The sequence below is a fragment of the Mus musculus genome, chromosome 13 (assembly GCF_000001635.26).
Source record: "Mus musculus strain C57BL/6J chromosome 13, GRCm38.p6 C57BL/6J".
NCBI classification, from domain to species: domain Eukaryota; kingdom Metazoa; phylum Chordata; class Mammalia; order Rodentia; family Muridae; genus Mus; species Mus musculus.
The window spans coordinates 37,790,766-37,809,929 of NC_000079.6; the positions used below are offsets into that span (position 1 = coordinate 37,790,766).

Consider the following 19,164-nt stretch of genomic DNA (forward strand, 5'->3'; position numbering starts at 1 on the left):
TCCAGGCCAGTTAAGGCTACATTCATAATGAAACTCTGCTTCCCTAACTCCTGAACCCCCCTCCAAAAAAAAAAAGAAGGTTTTAGGTTTGGGAAGGTCTTTTAATTTTTACATTAGAAGATGAATAGAAAAGAATTGCTAAATTGGACATTGCTTTTGGGCTAGGGCTTTCGGCTCAGTGATCGAGTAGCTTTCCTGACATGTATGAGACCCTAGGTTCTATCCCTAGTTCTGAAAAAGAGAACTACTGCCTGTTCAATGACAGCCATGTCACCCTTCGTGTTGCTATGAACTGTCACAGCTTTCTGATGACTCCTGCCACCCAGGATGGTATAGGATGTCTCAGTGTCCTTGGCTTGCTGCCTTTCTCCATAAATGTTGAAAACATCTTTACTCCCCTAGCCGAAGTTTTTAGAATCTTTAGTGGGAGGATCCGGAATCTGTAGAGGAACTGGGGTAGAAATGATGTGTTTACAGTAGTCAGGCACATCAGAGGACAATGTGCAGAAACGTCAGTGTCCGACCTGGTTACCAACCATGCACTGAGTCTCAGTGACCTGAAGGATTTGTTTCACCTTGGCAAGTTTATGTGTTTGAACGCTAATTCTGTTTGTCACAGGGAGCCTCTTCAACGTCTAAGACAGTTTGATATGTTTTTCCTTGTTAAGCTACATCTAGGGTCTGGAAGAGCAGACATCTCAATAGTTAGGAGAACTTGCTGTTCTTCTAGAGCAATGGTTCTCAACCTTCTTACTACTGCGACCAGTTACTACAGTTCCTCGTGTTGTCGTGACCCCCCAACCATAAAATTATTTTCTGTTGCTACTTCATAACCATAATTTTGCTACTGTTATCATGTAAATTACAGTTTTTCCCATGGTCTCAGGTGATTCCTGTGAAAGGGTTGTTCAAACTACAAAGGGTCACAACCCACCAAAACTGTTGAGCATGTACACAGAAAGACATATAAACATATAAACATTTTAGTAAAGAAATAAAACTATCTATAATACATATTTCATTTTCCTATCCCAACATGTGTAGGAACACTAGCCCATGTATGTGGTATATATTACTTGGTATTAATATATAAATTTTTTTTTTGGTTTTTCGAGACATGGTTTCTCTGTGTAGCCCTGGCTGTCCTGGAACTCACTCTGTAGACCAGGCTGTCCTTGAACTTGGAAATCCACCTGCCTCTGCCTCCCAAGTGCTGGGATAAAAGGCATGTGCCACCACTGACCAGCTATATAATCTATTCTTACTTACTCATTATATACTATAAAACAAAATACATACACATACACACACATGTATGTTTATATCTATATTGATAGATATAGATATTTTAATGCATCAAATGGCACATCAAGCATCTCTGTGTCTATGATGTCCTTGTAACTATTTAGACTATTTTATGAGCTGAGTGTGATCATATTTGGATGGCACTAGTCAAATGTCGTGTTCCATGAGGCATTGCTTAGAACAACAACTATGGACAGCGTGACAACGCATCACAACCACTGCTCTGTCCTGAGAGGGCTGAACCTTTCTTCTATTTTACCTGATCTGACATTTTTACCCAATTCAAACCATTGTAGACTTCTGATTTCTGTTGTTGATGTTCATCTAAACATTTGGCAGCCTGCTTTATTTTTCTCTGCTACCTCAGGCTGCTTCCAATCTGTAATTTCTTTCTTACTAGCAGGATTATTTATTGTCAGACCACTGAGAGAGCACTGGAAATCTTCTTAGGGTATATTTCTAATACCCTGTGTTTTCCCGAATTTTGTATCAAAGGTACCATATCCTTTGAGATGATAGTCACTTTATATACTGACTAGCTTCCAGCATTTGGGTCCCCTTAGATAAAAGAGCAAATGTCATTCTTTTTTACTTGTTACTATCACAAAGGTATCTATGGAGCTATAAATTTTTTAAATGTCTGCTCATACAAAAAAAAAATTACATTGTTCACCAAGCAGTCCAAATAGCTATTAATTGGTGAAAGGATTTCACAGTAAACTGGGAGTCGAAATACTGATAGATGCTTCAACATGGAGGAACCTTGCAAGCATCTTGCTAAGCCAGACAAGACTCCACGTGATAACTCTAGGCTAGTACATTAGAACGGCAAAGTCACGTGGAAGATGTAGAATAATGGAAAGGAACAAATGGAAAGGAAAACATAGCATCGCTCCCCTCACCCAGGTCCCCTCTGGTTTTGGTTCTTCAGCACGGCTGCGTCATGTGGCTCTGATTCACATGGGAGGCTCAGACTAAAGCTGCCAGGCATTGTGTGATTTCACTTTGTTGGAAGACACAGAGACTCAAACTGAAACCAGCAAAGAAACCAATGTGTTCTTAATGGTTTTTACCCAAACCATAAAGCCCTCCCTTGGAGAGACCGGGGAAGCACCCAAACGTTGGCCCAGTTCCTTCAATATGCTATAAAACAGTATCTGTTGTGGTTTTTTTTTTTTTTCTTAGTTAATATTTGTCAATTCACTTAGGACCTGTGTTCGCCTCACTCGGGGAATTCACCTAAAACACAAATTCCTGGGCCCATTCTAGACCAAGGGAATTACTTAGACAGCATGGAAGGCAGAGACATTCCAGCCTATTGAAAGGTTCCTGGGCATAGTGTCCATCAATCAGGACTTGCTACTAATTATGAAGGTGGTGTGGGCTGGGGTTCCATTGATCACTACTTATCACTCAATGGAAAATGTCATCAGATGGAAAGTTAGGTGGCTGACACTCATTTAGCAGTGTGTGAGGTGAGCACCTTGGGTTTTCATAGAATGCAGTCTCTCGTTCGGGAACCATTGTACCGAAGGGCAGGCAGAGGCTCAGCAATGTTTGATTACATGCATAGCATCTAACCTTTAATGCATAGTTCTCACGTTCTTTATGAACCTCTTGGTTAATTGCAAAAGAAGATGGTTTAGCCAAAAGGGGACCAAGAGAGTCTACTTTGTTTTTTGTTTGTTTGAGACAGTGGTTCTTTGTGTAGCCTTGGCTGTCCTAGAATTAGCTCTGTAGACCAGGCTGGCCTCGAACTCACAGAGATCTGCCTACCTCTGTCTCTTGAGTGCTGGGATCAAACGTGGACACCACCACTGCCCAGAAAGAATCAACTTCTTTTTGCTTGGATTTTTCATGTTGCTGAGGATTGATTGATCCTAGCCCCTCCTGCATGCTAGGTTCTGCCAATGAGCTACATCTCTAAAGGGGCTGCATGGATCATGGTTGTAGCTTAAGAGTTCTGCTAAATGCTTTATGAATTATTCATTGTTTTAGAAAATCCTTACCAAGTGTTTAGAGTCCCTGTGGCTTAGAATAGGTATCTCACAAAAGAGAAGCATGCACCAAGGCTTGTGGCATATCAGACACACTGGAGACGTCTTTACCCGTGTCCATACATAGATTAGAGAGTTGGAGAACTCCGAGTCTCTATTGTTATGAGGCATTTGCCTTATCCTGTGCTATGTGCTGAGCATTTAAAGTAGCTCTTCATCTGTTTCTCGCCAAACTCTATTGATAATGTGTTTCACACTGTGATATGAAAATGGCACTCACTCAGGGCATGCCACTTGCTTACGTGTAGCCTGGGGAAAAAGATGGAAAATCAGACTGGCAAGATGGCTCAGCAGATCAAGGAGCTTGCTGCACAGGCCCAACAGTGTGAGTTAGACTTGTGGAACCCACAATGTGGAAAGAGAGAACTGCCTCTGTCCTCTGAATGCCAGATGTGTGCTGTGGTATGTTCAAACACCCCCCCCCCACACACACACACACACTCACATAAATGGAAAACCTTAAAACTTAAAAGAGAAAGTATGGGAGCTGGAGAGATGGCTCAGCAGTTAAGAGAACTTGTTGCTCTTGCAGAAGACCTAGGTTCAGTTTGCAACAACCATATGGGAGTCCACCATCATCCATGACCGCAATTCCAGGGCACCTGACACTTCTGACATCTGTAGACACCAGGGAGGCATGTGGTGTACAAGCTGAACACCCATATACCTAAAATAAAATAATGTTTTTTAAAAAGATGATTTCTAAAAGAGACGGGGAGAAAACGTACTCAAAAGATTAAAGAAGAAGAGGTATATATTGACATCATCATGATGATAATGTTGATGATGATGGTGGTAGTGATGGTGATGAAAGTGGTGGCAGTTATTTGTGACAGGATCTTGCTAGGTAGCCCTAGCTCACCTGGCACTCACTGTATCACTCAGGCAATGACAATCCTCTTGCCTTAACCTCCCAAGTACAGGGATTACAGGCCTGATCCACCTATATTATATGATAATTATTTTTAGATCTACTCTTACCAAGGCCTCAGATACATAAGCGTGGGTTCTAACCCATGCTATCTCTCTCTCTCTGACCCATGTTTTAGAAAATGGATATTAAATGGAAGAGATATAATAAATAACCCAGTATTTAAATTTACTAATTTATTTAAAATAAGCCTAAGTATATCATAAGTGTAGTGTTCTCCAAGTTTTCACAGAATGAACATACCCCATTTGAGCTTTTAAGCAACATAGGCCTGATTTCAAATCCTGGCTGTCACACTTCCCATCTATTAAATAACCTTAGAGAAATTATTTAACCTTGGAGCAGGGAGAGGCTCTGTTCTCTCACCTGCCCAACGGAGAAGAAATAATTGTCTTTCACAGGTATTTGTAGACACGAAAAGTGATACATTCATTTCCCTGGCATTCTTGTCTCTAATCCCAGGGGACCTTCTGCATGCAGACACCAGTGCGATGCCTTAGATGTGTAGCGAAATGTTTCTATTGTTAAGTAACCATCTAGAGAGATGATTAACATCCCACAGACTCCAGAAAACAAATAAGCTCGATGTGGAGGCTCACACCTGCAATCCCCACACTCTGGAGGCTGAGTCAGGAGTAGTGCTGTGGATTGGAAGGTCTACACAGTGAGATCTTCGGGTAAGAGGGAAACAGAGAAGCTGTCGGTACTCACTTCCTACATTCATTCATGTTTATACCATTCACTTCTGACATTCCTCTGAAACTTGGTTTGACTGAAGGAGATTAGCTGGCATCTAAGGCAGCAGGATCCTGACTATATACTGAGACCTTGTCTTTAAAACAAGGGGAGTGGGGGGCTGAGGAGAAGGCTCCATGGTTTAGAGCATTGGTTGCTTTTGCAGAGGACCTAGGTTCGATTCCTAGCACCCAGCATTCTGCTTGGTCCTAACACCGTCCCGCTGTGGGTCTTCATAAAAACAATTTGATAGGAATCAGTAAACTACCCTTCAGGAAAGAAAACCACCTGATTTGTTGCGACGGGCCCTGTGGTACTAACCAATAACACCTCACTAACGCTTTACTTTGTAAAAATAGTTTGGAAAATAATCATAACATCTCTTATGCTTTCTTTTCCAATATTGCTCCAATCTGAGGAGAGTGAGTGCAGACTGCTTATACCAACCCAGGCTTGTCATCTGTGAGGTCCTGCCAAGTCCTGGCCTGGGAAACGGGGCTTCTGGGTTTAGGCCACATAGAGAACGAACAACTTAACCCTGTCCTCCACAGATGGCCTTAGGGGGGGTGGGGATGGTTTTTGGTTTTCAGCAAGTTTTGACAAAGAGTCAGCTCACTCTGTATAACCCAGTTTGAAAGAAGATGCAGAATAGGCCATAAGAGACTGCTGGACTTAATTCTGAGGAGCTAAAAATTACGTTAAAAATAATAATAAAACATCCCAGTATTCCCACCAATGGAGAGCAAGTTTGAAGATGGAGCAGGGAGGTCAGTTTGAGATTGTCTGGGAAAGTGCACACACACGTGAACACATGGACTACATACCCTTGATAGCAGCTTAGCCGCTATATCTGGCTGGCCTTGAATTCATTATGTAGACCAGACTGGCCTTGAACTCACAGAGCTCTGCCTGCAACGACCTCCAGAGTGCTGGGATCAAAGGTATTTGCCACTACCCCTGGCAAAAGATGACATCATACGCTCATTTTTGATGACACAGCTGTTCTGGAACACTGGTTTGGCATTCCTTGGGAATTTCTGACATTTTTCAGGAGTTTTCATCATGACATTAAGATATTATTTGTATTATCCCTTTGCGTTCCCAGGCTTTTCCAGATGTGTGATGTGTGCTATTGCAACAGACTGAGCACAGCCAGCTAGCAATTCAGAGATTTTCAGAAAAAGTTAAATAAAGTCGGGCCATTCCTCTCATTAACTTTTTGTGGGAAAATAGTTATTTTTGTAAAAATAGATATTTATATTAACACACGATGAGTTACTATTTTTAGTTGAGTGAATAATTACTTATATTTCTAAGCTTTGCCTTTTAATACATTACCCATTTGTATAACATACAGGAGCTATTTGGAGTCCTGTTCAATAATCATAAATGTTCAAGAGTCTTGAGACCAACACATCTGATAATCCTGTGTCGGTCATGTGCTCACCATATACTATGTTGATCTGGGATATTAATTACAATATACAAAACAAAAGCTGGGTATATAGCCTAGTGGTAATGTACTGACTTAGCATGCCCGAGGGCAGGTTCGGTCCTGATTCAGCATTGCAGAATAGCAAAACTCAAAGCAAAATAGTCCACAATGCACAAAATGGCTGTGGTTCCTGAAAAGTGTGTGATACTGTGACCACCAACCAGCCCAAATCTGCAGGATTGCTTTCAACAGCTTGACATCTCTGCTTTGCCTATTGATATACCCATCTGATGGGCATTCATGTAACACAGTTACAGCATTTAACAAATGAGAGAAGGCGGCTCTGCCTTTATGGAACTTACAGCCTGTCGGTTTTATCAGGATCAGCACATACAGCTGGTATCTGTGTCTGTGGAACTGGTAGGTTGAGACTCTTCCCCATGGGCCACGCGCTGGGAGGAGTGTCCTCTGCAGTTTAACTTACTCAGCATGCCGACCCTATAGTAGGAGTAAGTGGTCATATGTCTGCTGGGTGAAGACATGGAAATAAGTAGGGACAGCTAATCGGGGATAGAGTACTTGCCTAGGTTGTGTGGGGCCCTGCCTTTCATCCTCAACACAGTGATGAGGAAATGGGAGGCAGAATCTGTGCATTTTTACAGCGCATTTGTTTTAGGTAGTCTGTTGGAGTTCCCATTTACCAGTTCCCACATCCTTTTTAGAGAAAGCATCACCCAGGTGGTAATGTTTGCGTCTCACAACATGGTATATTTCAACCATGTTCTGGCACGGATCAGAGAGAGCAAAGGAGGAGAAACCTCTGCCACAGCCAGGCTGGGAACCTTGCTCGGCAAAAGCGGCAGGTGCACCAGGGTAGCATTATCCAAAAGGACCAAATGCAGGAAAAGATGCAGGCAACCAAGAGTACCGCCCAAAGGGGCACTGCCCGAGGAGGCACGGCCCCATGTGATGCTAGGCTCCAGGAAACCCTCACAGCAAGGCCTGCATCTTAGGCCATCTTTACCTGCCTCGGCCAGGTCAGGTGTCAAATCACTTTGTCCTTTGTCAAGGCAATTGTTTAAAAGTGTCTGTTAGAGGTAACCTTCCTGGAGCTGTAACTGACTTTATTGATTTTCTTGAAATAGTGTCTAGCTCTAAACTCAAACTGGTCTGGAACTGGCTAGGTAGCCTGGGCTGGCCCCACACTCCCAGCCATCCTCCTACCTTAGCCTCCCAAGTGTAAAGATTATGGTAGAGAGGCCCACAAGCTGGGCCTGTAAGTGATTTTTATTTGTAAGGTTTATTTGTACGCAAGACCAGTAAGCTTTGCTCACTCGGACTTTTCCTAGTACTGTCCCATCGGTTTTTGTTTGTTTGTTTGTTTGTTTCTATTTGTTTCTTTCCGGTCCCACAGGAGCCTCCTCTGACCTGTTTCTCTACCATCTTCCTTCCTTCTACTTTCTCCCTGCTAGAGAACATTCTCCATCAGTGAAGGAAAGGCACAGTGACTTATGATCATGCCCAGTGTGGTGACTACTTTGTGTATTAACCCCAAATACAGTTGATATTTGCAACCGAAACCTATGTGACCTACACTCTTTCGGTGCCTTCCAGAAGTCTAAGGAACCAGGATAAGTCCTCAGTGGAAAGCTCACAGGTGCACACGTATTTGCAACAAGGCTCACTGGGGGGGTTGGAATCAGGGCATGCGCTTGCCTGAGTTAGTCAGAAACACCCTCTTCAGCTGGTATCTTTCTTTCATTTGAAACACTGGCAGCAGGTGCCGAAGGATGTAGCCAAGACCGTAACTGGCGGTAGTAGAACCATCCGATAAGAACCATTCCTCAGACCTCTAAGCTCCGAGAATACAGTTTCCTCTGGATGCTCACCTGGGCTGGTAGCTCCCTGGTAGAACATGGATGTTAGGCTGTGGAAATTCATCTCTGTACCCTCTCACCTCCCCCAAAAGACCAATTCCTGAACCGGGACTGGTGTACAAGCTACTCGGGAGACTGAGGCAGCACAAATTGCACATTGAAAGCCAGCTTGAGCTACTATAATGTGAGTTCCTGGCTAACTTGGGCAATATAATTAAGGCTGGGTCTCAAAAATGATACATAGTAACTAAAATGGGTTAGGGCTATAGTTGAGTGGTAGAACACTACTAGCATGCTCCAGGCAGACTCTGTTCAGAGCCCTATATCCTTATGTTTAAGGATAGAGAGACGAGGACACTCCTCAGACTGACGTAGTTCACCAACTAAGCCCCCCATGTACCCTCTCTCCAGTGGCTCCTCTTCTGAAAGTTCAGTGACTCTGGCAGCCGGGCACTCTCTGCCTCTCAGCGGCAGATCTGATGCCCAGCTTATCAGCTCTTCCCTAACCTTTGTCCTGCTGGCGTGGTAAAGTTTGGGTGCATTGAAGAGGCAGAAAAACAGTACACCCCTGTTCAAGCAGTCCTCCCTTGCCTTCCGCAGCCCTCTCCCGTTCTCTCCATCCCAGTTTAAATAAGAATCTGACCCCACGATTCCTGCATCTCATGTCCTGGAGAATACTTGTCAGGAGGAAGAACGGGAACACAGCCATGTGTGTTTGTAACTGGCAAGAGGTTGTGGCGACTTGACCCTCCCCCATCTCCCGTCCCCCCACCCCACCCCGCCCTGTCCCCGTTTCTACCACCTCAGCAAATTGATGTGAGCTTTTCCCTTACAGTTCGAATGTTGGCGGCAGCCTGCTCTCTTGCATTCTTCAGGGTCAGGTACTCACACAGAGAGAATGGTATTCAGCTGGCTTTTGTAGTTCAAGGTCATCTGAACAGAATAAGTTATACTTAGTATACTGACTTAGCGACGACCCCTTGTGAAAGGTTCAACATCACTATTTCAGATAGGGACTGTGTAGAGAGGTGGGCTATGGGGGGGGGGTGATTTCTGAACGGAATACTGTGTTGGTTCACACTTTAGAACAAGGTGATAAGAGCAGGGACTTTAGAATGTCACAGCCTCACTCTGTGACCTTGGTGACTTAATCTCTCTAAAACCTCTCTTCCATAAGTGGGGCATCCTGTGTACCTCAAAGGGTGATCTCAAGGGTTAAATGAGATCATGTAGGCTAATCACTTGGCTCAAATTTAAGCCAGGGTTTTTAGTACGCACGTGCACATTTATTCTTAATCAACTTCCTGATCCAAATCTGTGGATGGTGGTGCCCACGTGCATATGGCGAGGGCATGGAGGGATCTCACTATTTAGCCTGGGGTACACATGGCCACATTCCTAGCATGTGGCAGCGCAAAGCAGGAGGATCATAGGTTGCAGGCCATCCTAGGTTACAAAGCCAGATTTGCAGGAAGGGGGATCCTGGGGTCTGGGGCTCAGTAAAGCACTTGTCTAGCTGGCGGAAGAGCCTAGTTTCAAGGTTCAACATTATCAGTATCTTTGGATGCTTAGAAAATGGATGGGAAGCCGGGCAGTGGTGGCGCACGCCTTTAATCCCAGCACTTGGGAGGCAGAGGCAGGAGGATTTCTGAGTTTGAGGCCAGCCTGGTCTACAGAGTGAGTTCCAGGACAGCCAGGGATACACAAAGAAACCTTGTCTCAAAAAAAAAAAAAAAAAAAAAATCAACCCCCTCCAAAAAAATACATTAAAAAAAGAGAGAGAAAGAGAGAGAGAGAGAGAGAGAGAGAGAGAGAGAGAGAGAGAGAAAAGAAGGAAGGAAGGAAGGAAGGAAGGAAGGAAGGAAGGAAGGAAGGAAGGAAATGGATGGGAAACAGCCAGGGAAATAGAAGCAAAGCCTTAAGGAATGTGGTACCTCTGGAAAACTGCTGACACAGGCCGCCAGACAGGCCCTTCTAGGCACCTTGGTGGACGGTTTACACTTTCCTGCAACCCCAGAGCAGGCATCACCTCCTTTCCCCCCCTAACCTTTTAAACACTGTGTAGGATGCAACCAAAACCCACAGTACTTGGCAGAGCTCAGGGACTCTGTCCCATTGCTGTACCTCCTATGACCGAGAAGGCGAATCATTGCCAGCACAGAGCCACGAAGCCTTATCAGTCACTTACTGCCCCTATGTCATTGGATGCTTTCAGATTCAACACAGCGAGAAGACCTCTCAACCTCTGCAGTCAGGGCTTCCGTGTCTAAGTCTCTGTCTTGCCATTTGAAGGAGCTTCAGCAAGTGAGACCAGGTCTCAGAACGTGGAGTGCTCTGTTAGATGACTAAGGCTCATCACACACTGCAAGCTCTTTCTGTGTTTGAGAACATCTTTCTGAGTTTTTTTTTTTTTTTTTTTTTTTTTTTTTTAAAGTAGTGCTGAAGATGGAACACAGCCCCACCAACATTCTGGGCACAGGCCCTCTGCCACTGAGCGACACACCCAGCCCTCAATCCTTCTCCATCCAGATGGCAGCACCTCTGTCAGGCTGAATACCTAGGACACTGCCCTAAATTTACCATAATTCCCAGACTCAGGATTTTGTTGTTGGTGTTGTTGGTGTTGTTTTGGCTCTTCCTGCATGGAGCCACACCTATGTATTGTTCAGAAATGCAGCTTACTTTCCAGGATCCTTTACAGCCTGTCTGTGACACAGCTGCCCCTCAGCTCTGGTGGCTGCACCTGCTTGGCTCCCCTGCAATGTCAGAGACTGAGAACCCAGCATCAAGCCTCCTTTCGCTTCCGGTGTGCCTCTTCCTGAATGAGTCGGATCTTCTTCTTTAGTTCCCTCTCTCATCTCAAGGGCCACATCTAACAGAATGCTTTCTCTATGAATCAAAATGACTTTGGTTTAATTAAATGCCTTCCACAGAACTCAGGGCGGGGGGGGGGGGGTGTTGTTTTTGCCTTTTTTTTTTTTTTAACAAATTTGGAGCCTTCATTAGAAAGTGAAAGTAGATGTTAATCCTTTTAAAATATGAACCAGCAAGTCATTATCATTACACACACACACACACACAAGAGAAACTTAGTTCAAATGAGCAAAGATGCTTGAATCCTGTCACCTTTTCATCTTTGCCCAGGATAACGTTGTTATAGTGCCTTTACTTTACACTACATAACTCCTGCTAAACTCCTTAGGTAGGAGATATAATTGGCTTTTCCTTGAGAGAAGGGGAGTCACGAAGTGTGTCTGAGCAAGTCTCTGGCAAATCCCCTGGGTACTGAATAATGAAGCCTGTCTAGCTCCCAGAGTCCAGCTCTTCTCACTTTCCTTTGAACAAGGCCAGCCCATTGCTCTTTTTCAGCCCAGCTCTGGTGTTGGGGGTGGGGGTGGGAGTGGGAATCCAGTGGCCAGAGACTAAAGGGAGCTTCAAAGAGCCACGGAATCTGGTCTTCAAAAGAAAGCGTGCTCAAAGAGTTGAATGGTCCCCAGCTTGAGGACTGGTGAGTTCCTTAGGTGTGCCACAAGTGGAAGTGTGCATCTGTGGCTAATTGAAGTTCTCAGAATAATCCCTGCCCCAGGACACACACCCCACCCCCTGTGACTGGAGGGAGTGCTCAGATAAGAGCCCCCAGGCCTACATTTTACCCTTTGACTGGGATGGGCTATCATCCTTCACAGCTCACACACACAGCAAAGCCCCCTGTGCTCCCTGGCACAGGAAAGAAGTCTTTCCACATCACAGGAGCCAAACCCCAGGAGTTCTGAGGGCTGAGAACTTTGCCCTTGTAAACTGCTTTGGTAAAGAACTCAAAGGCAGGAGAGTGCGATAAGGAAACTGCTCCACATTGTTTTATAGTCTTAGCATTCACCCGGTTCCTGTAGTGTTCTGTATTCTTCTACTTGAACCATAGAAGCCAAGCGTATCCCTCCTCCCACCAGGCTGGAACATCCCATTTACCCAGTCTTGGGCTCTGTTGTGTGCCCGCAACATTCTGAAGTACAGTCTACATCTTTGAGTAAAATATCTGCTGAATCTGTCATTGGCTTCAACATTCACATTGGCAGGGGTTTTCTTTGAGGTTTTTTTTTTTTTTGGTTTTTGTTTTTTAATTGGGTGGAGGTGTGCGTTAGTACAACTTTTACCAGCTTAACTAGTTTTAAGTGTAGAGGTCACCATATGGAGAACACTCACACCTATTGTGAAACCATCACCAATATCCAGCCCCACAATCCTTTTCGTCTTCCCAATCTGAAACTGTCCTGAAATAATACTAACTTCCAATTTCTCCAACTGTAACCTCCCAGCAACCTCCGTTCTGCTTCCTCTTTCTAGGAGTCTGACTGCTCGAAGAACCTTCTGTAGGTAGAACCATACTGTATCTATTGTTAGCAGAATGTCCTCGGGGCTGATCGATTCAGAGTGTGTGTCAGAGTCAACCTCCCCAACCCTGTTTCTTTTGTGCTTTTGTGGTTTTGTGGTTGTGTGTGTGTGTTGCTAGTATCAAACACAAAACCTTGTGCTTACTAGACAACGTATTCCTTCAGTGAGCTACAACCCCAGCAACCTCCTTACTACCTAAAACCAAGCAGTCTCCCATGGAAGGAGAGGGTTTAGCAGTTAATAACACTTGCTGCTCTTCCTGAAGACATAGGTTCAATTCTCAGTGCCCACATGGCAGTCACAACCACCTGTAACTCCAGTTCCAACAGATCTGACACTCTATTCTGCCCTCCATTTGGCGTCAGGCGCACATGTGGTGTGCAAACATACACGCAAGGCGAAACACCCACACACATAAAATAGAAATAAATCTTTAGTGGTGCATACCTTTAATCCTAAAACTCAGGAGGGAGAGGCAGTGAGATCCTGTCTCAAAAAAGCAAGACAAATGAAAAAGTATTCTATAATTTGCATTTTTCAGTCTATTCATTCACCCATCAACAGAATTTTGGCTACTGTGCCCAATGCTGCTATCAGCATAACCGTACAGACAATTTTTCAACACCCTGTTTTCAGTTCTTCAGGGGATATACACAGAAGTGTCATTGCTAAATCATATGCCAGTTCTATTTTTAATCTTTCAAGGAACTACCAACCTTTTTCCATTCTGACCGGCACAGACGAGCAGTTTTTCCACGCCCTCGACACACTACCTCCTGATTGTTTGGACAGTAGGGCATCTGAAAGGTGTCAACTCCAGTATCATTTGTTTTTTTCTTGCCCAGTTCTTATTGTTTTAACTATAGATTTGTAGTCATTTTTACTAAAATTTTGATGCATTTGTTTATTGTAGTGTATGTGGGGGTGGTGGTGATGGGGGGGCCGTCAAAAGGACAACTTTCAGGAATCAGTTTTCAACTTTTAGCGTGATTCATATAGATCATGTTCCTTAGATCAAAATCAAGATGTCAAGCTTGGCAGCAAACACCTTGACCCGCTAAGCAATCTTGCCAGCAGGCTTCATAATGTCTTAATATCTAGTATCTCTTCTGTCTATATAGTTCTTTAGTAAAATTGTTTTTATTTACTTTTGTTGTTCTGTTGTTATTGTTTTTAACAGCATCTCTCTGTCTAGCCTTAAAACTTTTTATTTATTTATGCTTATGTATGTGTGGATGGGTGGGGGTCAAAAGACTGTGAGCTCATTCTTATCCTATGGGATCTGACGAACAAACTCAAGTCCTTAGATTTGATGGTGAGCACGTTTACCCACTGAGCTATCTCACTAGCTCCACCCAGCTGGCCTCAGAATCCCAGCTCTCCTGCCTCAGTCTTCCAAGGAGTATACTACCATGCCCCTCACCATGCCTAGCCCCTCATCAAAATATTATTTGCTATATCCTCATTTATTTGTTTCAGATGCACCCAAGAATTGTTTTTTACATCTCTATATTTTATAGGAATTTTGTCTATATACTTTTGAAGTTTTGGTTGGGATTACCTTTATCGTAACAATTTAGAATGCACATTTTAAAAAAATAAATTCTTTTTTTTTTATTTTTAGTTTTGTATATGGGTGTGGGTGTAGGTATATAGAGACCAGGTGTGGGTGTAGGCATATAGAGACCAGAGGCCAACGCTTGGCAGTTACTTTTCTCTGACCATGTGAGTCTTAGAGATCAAATGAAGGCCGTCATACACGGCTGGAAGTGCTTTGACCTGCTGAAGCATCTCTCCAGCCCTACGATGTACTTTCTTATTTTTTTTTAAAGACTTATTTTATTTATATAAGTACACTGTAGCTGTCTTCAGACACACCAGAAGAGGGCATTGAGTCCCATTATAGATGGTTGTGAGCCACCATGTGGTTGCTAAGAATTGAACTCAGGACCTCTGGAAGAGCAGTCAGTGCTCTTAACCACTGAGCCATCTCTCTAGCCCTATGATGTACAAAAAAAAAAAAAAAAAAAAAAAAGATAGGGTCTTACTCTGTAATCCTAGCAGGTCTGAATGAATATTTTAAAAACGCAATTCTAATTTTCCCCTCTCAATCTTCTGTTAACTCTCTGGACACATACATTTATGTTTCTTTTTTTTTTTATTTTCCTGGTTACACACAAACAATGCTAAAACTTTGTTGCTTTGTGCATGGGCTTTAAAAAATTGTGTATTTTATTTATTTATTTATTTGTTTGTTTGTTCGTTTGTTTGTTTGTTTGTTTGTTTAATGCATATGAGTATACTGTAGCTGTCTTCAGACACACCAGAAGAGGGCATCAGATCCCATTACAGATGGTTGTGAGCCACCATGTGGTTGCTGGGAATTGAACTCAGGACCTTTGCAAGAGCAGTCAGTGCTCTTAACCACTGAGCCATCTCTCCAGCCCAAAATTGTGTATTTTTTGACAGTCAGTGTTTTTAAGATGAAAACTCTATGTGGTGTGTATAAGAGAATGTTATAATTGTCCTCTCCTTTCTTTCTTCTGTCTGTCTGTCTGTCTGTCTGTCTGTCTTCCTTTTGTTTTTCCATCTGTATGCTTGTTGCGATAGAGTCTCTCTGCATAGGCTGGCTGTCCTGTAATCCAATATTTAGACCAGGCTGGCCTCAAACCCACAGAGATCCTCCTACTTCTGTCTCCCAAATACTAGAATTACGGATGGCTAATTGTCCACTTTGTAAAGCAAAACAATGCTATATTGAAAGGAAGATGATTTTTTGCAGGCAAGAAGACTCTGTGTGTGTGTGTGTGTGTGTGTGTGTGTGTGTGTGTTGATAATGATCTTGTCTTGCTCTGTAGCCAAGACTAATTTGGGCTTGTAATAAAAGTATTTTTTTCTTTTTTTTCTTTTCTTTTATTAGGTATTTTCCTCATTTACATTTTCAATGCTATCCCAAAAGTCCCCCATACCCACCTCCCCAATCCCATACCCACCCACTCCCCCTTTTTGGCCCTGGCGTTCCCTGTACTGGGGCATATAAAGTTTGCAAGTCCAATGGGCCTCTCTTTGCAGTGATGGTCGACTAGGCCATCTTTTGATACATATGCAGCTAGAGACAAGAGCTCCGGGGTACTGGTTAGTTCATATTGTTGTTCCACCTATAGGGTTGCAGTTCCCTTTAGCTCCTAAAAGTATTTTTCCAAGTACTTACATTACAGGTGTGTACTCCCAGGTCCAGTGAGAACTGGGTTTAAATCTCAGGTCTGCTACTCACCAGATGCATGACCTGAAGAAGACATGAGTCCATTGCTTGGTATGCTAGCCTCCAATAAATTGTGGCTACTACTGTTAGAGTTCTCTTTATTTCCATTATTTTGTTTTGTTTTGTAGTCACACAATGATATGACCAAGAATTAATGGTAACATTAACTTTTTCTTCCCAATATTTCTATCTCTTAATTCTGATTCATGTCTTCTTGAGTTAACCAGAAAAGCCAGCAGTGCGATGCTGTGGAGTTATGCTGACTTGGTCTTGTGAGGTATTCTATTTTGGAAAGAAATGCAGTAACTGTTCACTGTAAAGTATAAATAACATTGGTTGTACTGTGGATACTGTATGTTAGATAAGTAAGTATTTCAGTTCTTATGTTTTAAAATTTGAAATCAGTTACTTGGGAAGATATACCCAAGCTAGAAAATATTATTTGACAAGTTACGATGTTAATGTTATCCAAAAGAAAGGACAAAAATAAAAAATCATCTTGTCTTTTCCCTTCCTTCCATCCTTCCTTTTTCTTCCTTCCTCCCTTTTCCTTCTTCCCTTTTCCTTCCTTCCTTCCTTCCTTCCTTCCTTCCTCCCTTCCTCCCTCCCTTTTCCTTCCTTCTTTCCCCTTTTCCTTTCTTTTTTCTAGAGTCTCTTTATGTGGTCCTGTCTGCATTGGAACTTACTATGTAGCCCTGGATGGTTTTGAACTCACAAAGATCTGCCTGCCTCTGCCTCCCAAGTGCTAGGATTAAAGGCACGACATGCCATCCCAGGACCCATCCTATCTTGAAACAGAGGTTAGTATTTCATCCACAAATGGATCTCTGTGTGGAGTATTCATGAGCCTTCCTACAGATTTGAATACAGGAATGCTGTCAACTCCCTTAGAAGAAACATTTTCCTTCCTTTGGCCCTGTGACTGGCTTCTTTATGTGATAGAAATCTGTACCTTAAACCGGGCATGGTGGCGCACACCTTTGATCCCAGGCAGACGGATTTCTGTGTTCGAGGACAGCCTGGTCTACAGAGTGAGTTCCAGGACAGCCAGGGCTACACAGAGAAACCCTGTCTCGAAAAAAAAAAAAAAAAGAAAAGAAAAGAAAAGAAATCTGTACCTTAGTTTACATCTGATTCAAGTTCCACAACACATTTTTATCTTTTATTCCAATTATATTCTGAAGCTTGGAACATTTAACCACAAATCACGGGGAGTTAAATTCCATGTTCTTTTCTCAATACTTTGTGTGTGTTTGCGCGTGTGCGCGCGGGCACACACACATACCATGGCATGGTGTTGTGTAGAGGTTGGAGGGCCTCTTGCTGGCCTCAGTTCTCACTTTCTATCATGTGGATTTTATGGGTCAAACTTGGGTTTGTCAGGTTTGGTAGAAATCACCCTTATCTACAGAGCCATCTCACAGGGCATAAATTCTATATTCTTAAACTAGATGGTGTTATTCTGATTTAAGATTGCTTTTTTTTAAAAAATGACAATTGTTTTCTTGATGTGGATGAAATTTTCTCTTGTTTTGAATTTTTTTTTTTGTTATTTACTTTTGTTGTTTATTTTCCTCGAGGCAGGGTCTTACTTAGTGGTCTAGGCTAGCCTGGAACTCATTTTTGTTACTCAGGTTGGTCTTGAACTTGTGGCAGTCCTGTGTCGGCCTCTCTATGGGTCCTGAAAAGAGAGAGAAATTAAATCAGCTTCCACAGGTTATCCTCTGATCTCAATATATACAAACATGACAAATTCTTATGCTCAGAAATACATATGCACACTATATAAATATGTAAGTATAGTTTAGAAAAAAATTTAAGAGATATAATCTTTAAATTTCCAAGCTTCTACTCACAGTAATTGAAAATAGATAATTTCCACAACAGTGTATATGTATATCCTCTTTTCTGAGCTTTACTAAAACTAGACGTTTAATTTTTCAAGTAGGTTTTACTTGTTTGATGGGGAAAGAAATCTTACTGTGTGTTTTATTACTGTTGATGCAGAATATTATAGATTGTTCACCAAGTATTCATGTCTTCTTTTAATTGCTTCTTTTTGTCCTTTGTGTACTTTGAAGTCTGAAGTGTCCATTTCATTGATTAAGAGCATCACAATTAAGAGAAAAGCTTGGGGGCAGGGGTAGGTGGATCTCTGTGAGTTCAAGGTCGGCCTGGTGTACATTGAGAAGGCCAGGCCCACCACCACTCTGGAGTGAGACCTTGGAATTGATAACTGGTGAGGTGTTCTATTCCTCTAATCCTAGGAGAAGCAGAGACAGGAGGAACTCACTGATGCACAGAGCTACTTTGTGACCCTGACTCAAAACAAACAAACAAACAAACAAACAAAAACAAAGAAAAAGTGGAATTCAGATCAAGTCGCCTTCAGACTCTGTTCTGCTAGCTATACCCTGAGTCCATCCCTTCTTAACTGCTTAGTATGTCTGTTTGAAAGTGGAGCTAAATTTCTGGGAAAAAAGGCTAAGAGGTTAAGAGTGAGATCTGCTCTCACAGAAGACAGAACTTTCTCCCCCAAAATACCAACAACAAATTCAACCATCAAAACACTAAAAATCTGTCCAAAGAATTAAAATGTTTTGTCTTCTGCAGGACAGAATTTAGGCATCAGGTCAGAGAACTTGGATCCCAGTTCAGCCTTCACCATTCAGCAGCCTAAAGCTCTCTTTTAAAATAATAGTGTGTGTGGTGGTGGTGGGGGGTGGTGGTGAAAATCAACATGATGGCTCAGTGGGTAATGGTGCCGTACAAGCCTGACAGCCTGAGTTCAGTTCCCAGAACGGAGAGAACCAACAACTGAAAATTGTCCTCTGTTCTCCTCATGAATGCTGTGGCACATATGTGGAAGCATTCACATGCACATATCACACACACACATTTAAAAAATTAAATCAAAACTTACTCCAGATTCTCCCGAAATAATGAAGCCGGAATTGACCAATCATAGGATCTTCAGTTTTATATGCTTGTATATAAAATCATTTCAATGGCTCCAAAAATTTTATGACTTGGGGCTAGAGAAATGGCTCAGTGGCCAAGAGCAAATGCTACCGTTCCAGATGACCCAGCTTGAGTTGTTAGCACCTACATCAGACAGCTTGAAAGCGCCTAGAACTCTGGCTCCAGAAAATCAGACACTCACTGTCTTCAGG

The 19,164-nt window shown here is 42.8% G+C and overlaps 1 protein-coding gene and 1 long non-coding RNA gene across 4 annotated transcripts in view; one reads left to right on the forward strand and one right to left on the reverse strand.

Moving 5' to 3' along the window:
• Window positions 1–19,164, forward strand: part of Rreb1 (ras responsive element binding protein 1) — a 173,624-nt gene that overhangs the window by 12,384 nt on the left and 142,076 nt on the right. The gene's annotated exons all lie outside the window — the stretch shown is intronic.
• Window positions 3,869–8,812, reverse strand: Gm46411. The gene is made up of 3 exons (XR_003950624.1): window positions 8,741–8,812; window positions 6,826–6,961; window positions 3,869–4,029 (listed from the first exon to the last, which is right to left on the reverse strand). It is a non-coding gene; the product is annotated as a predicted gene, 46411 (long non-coding RNA).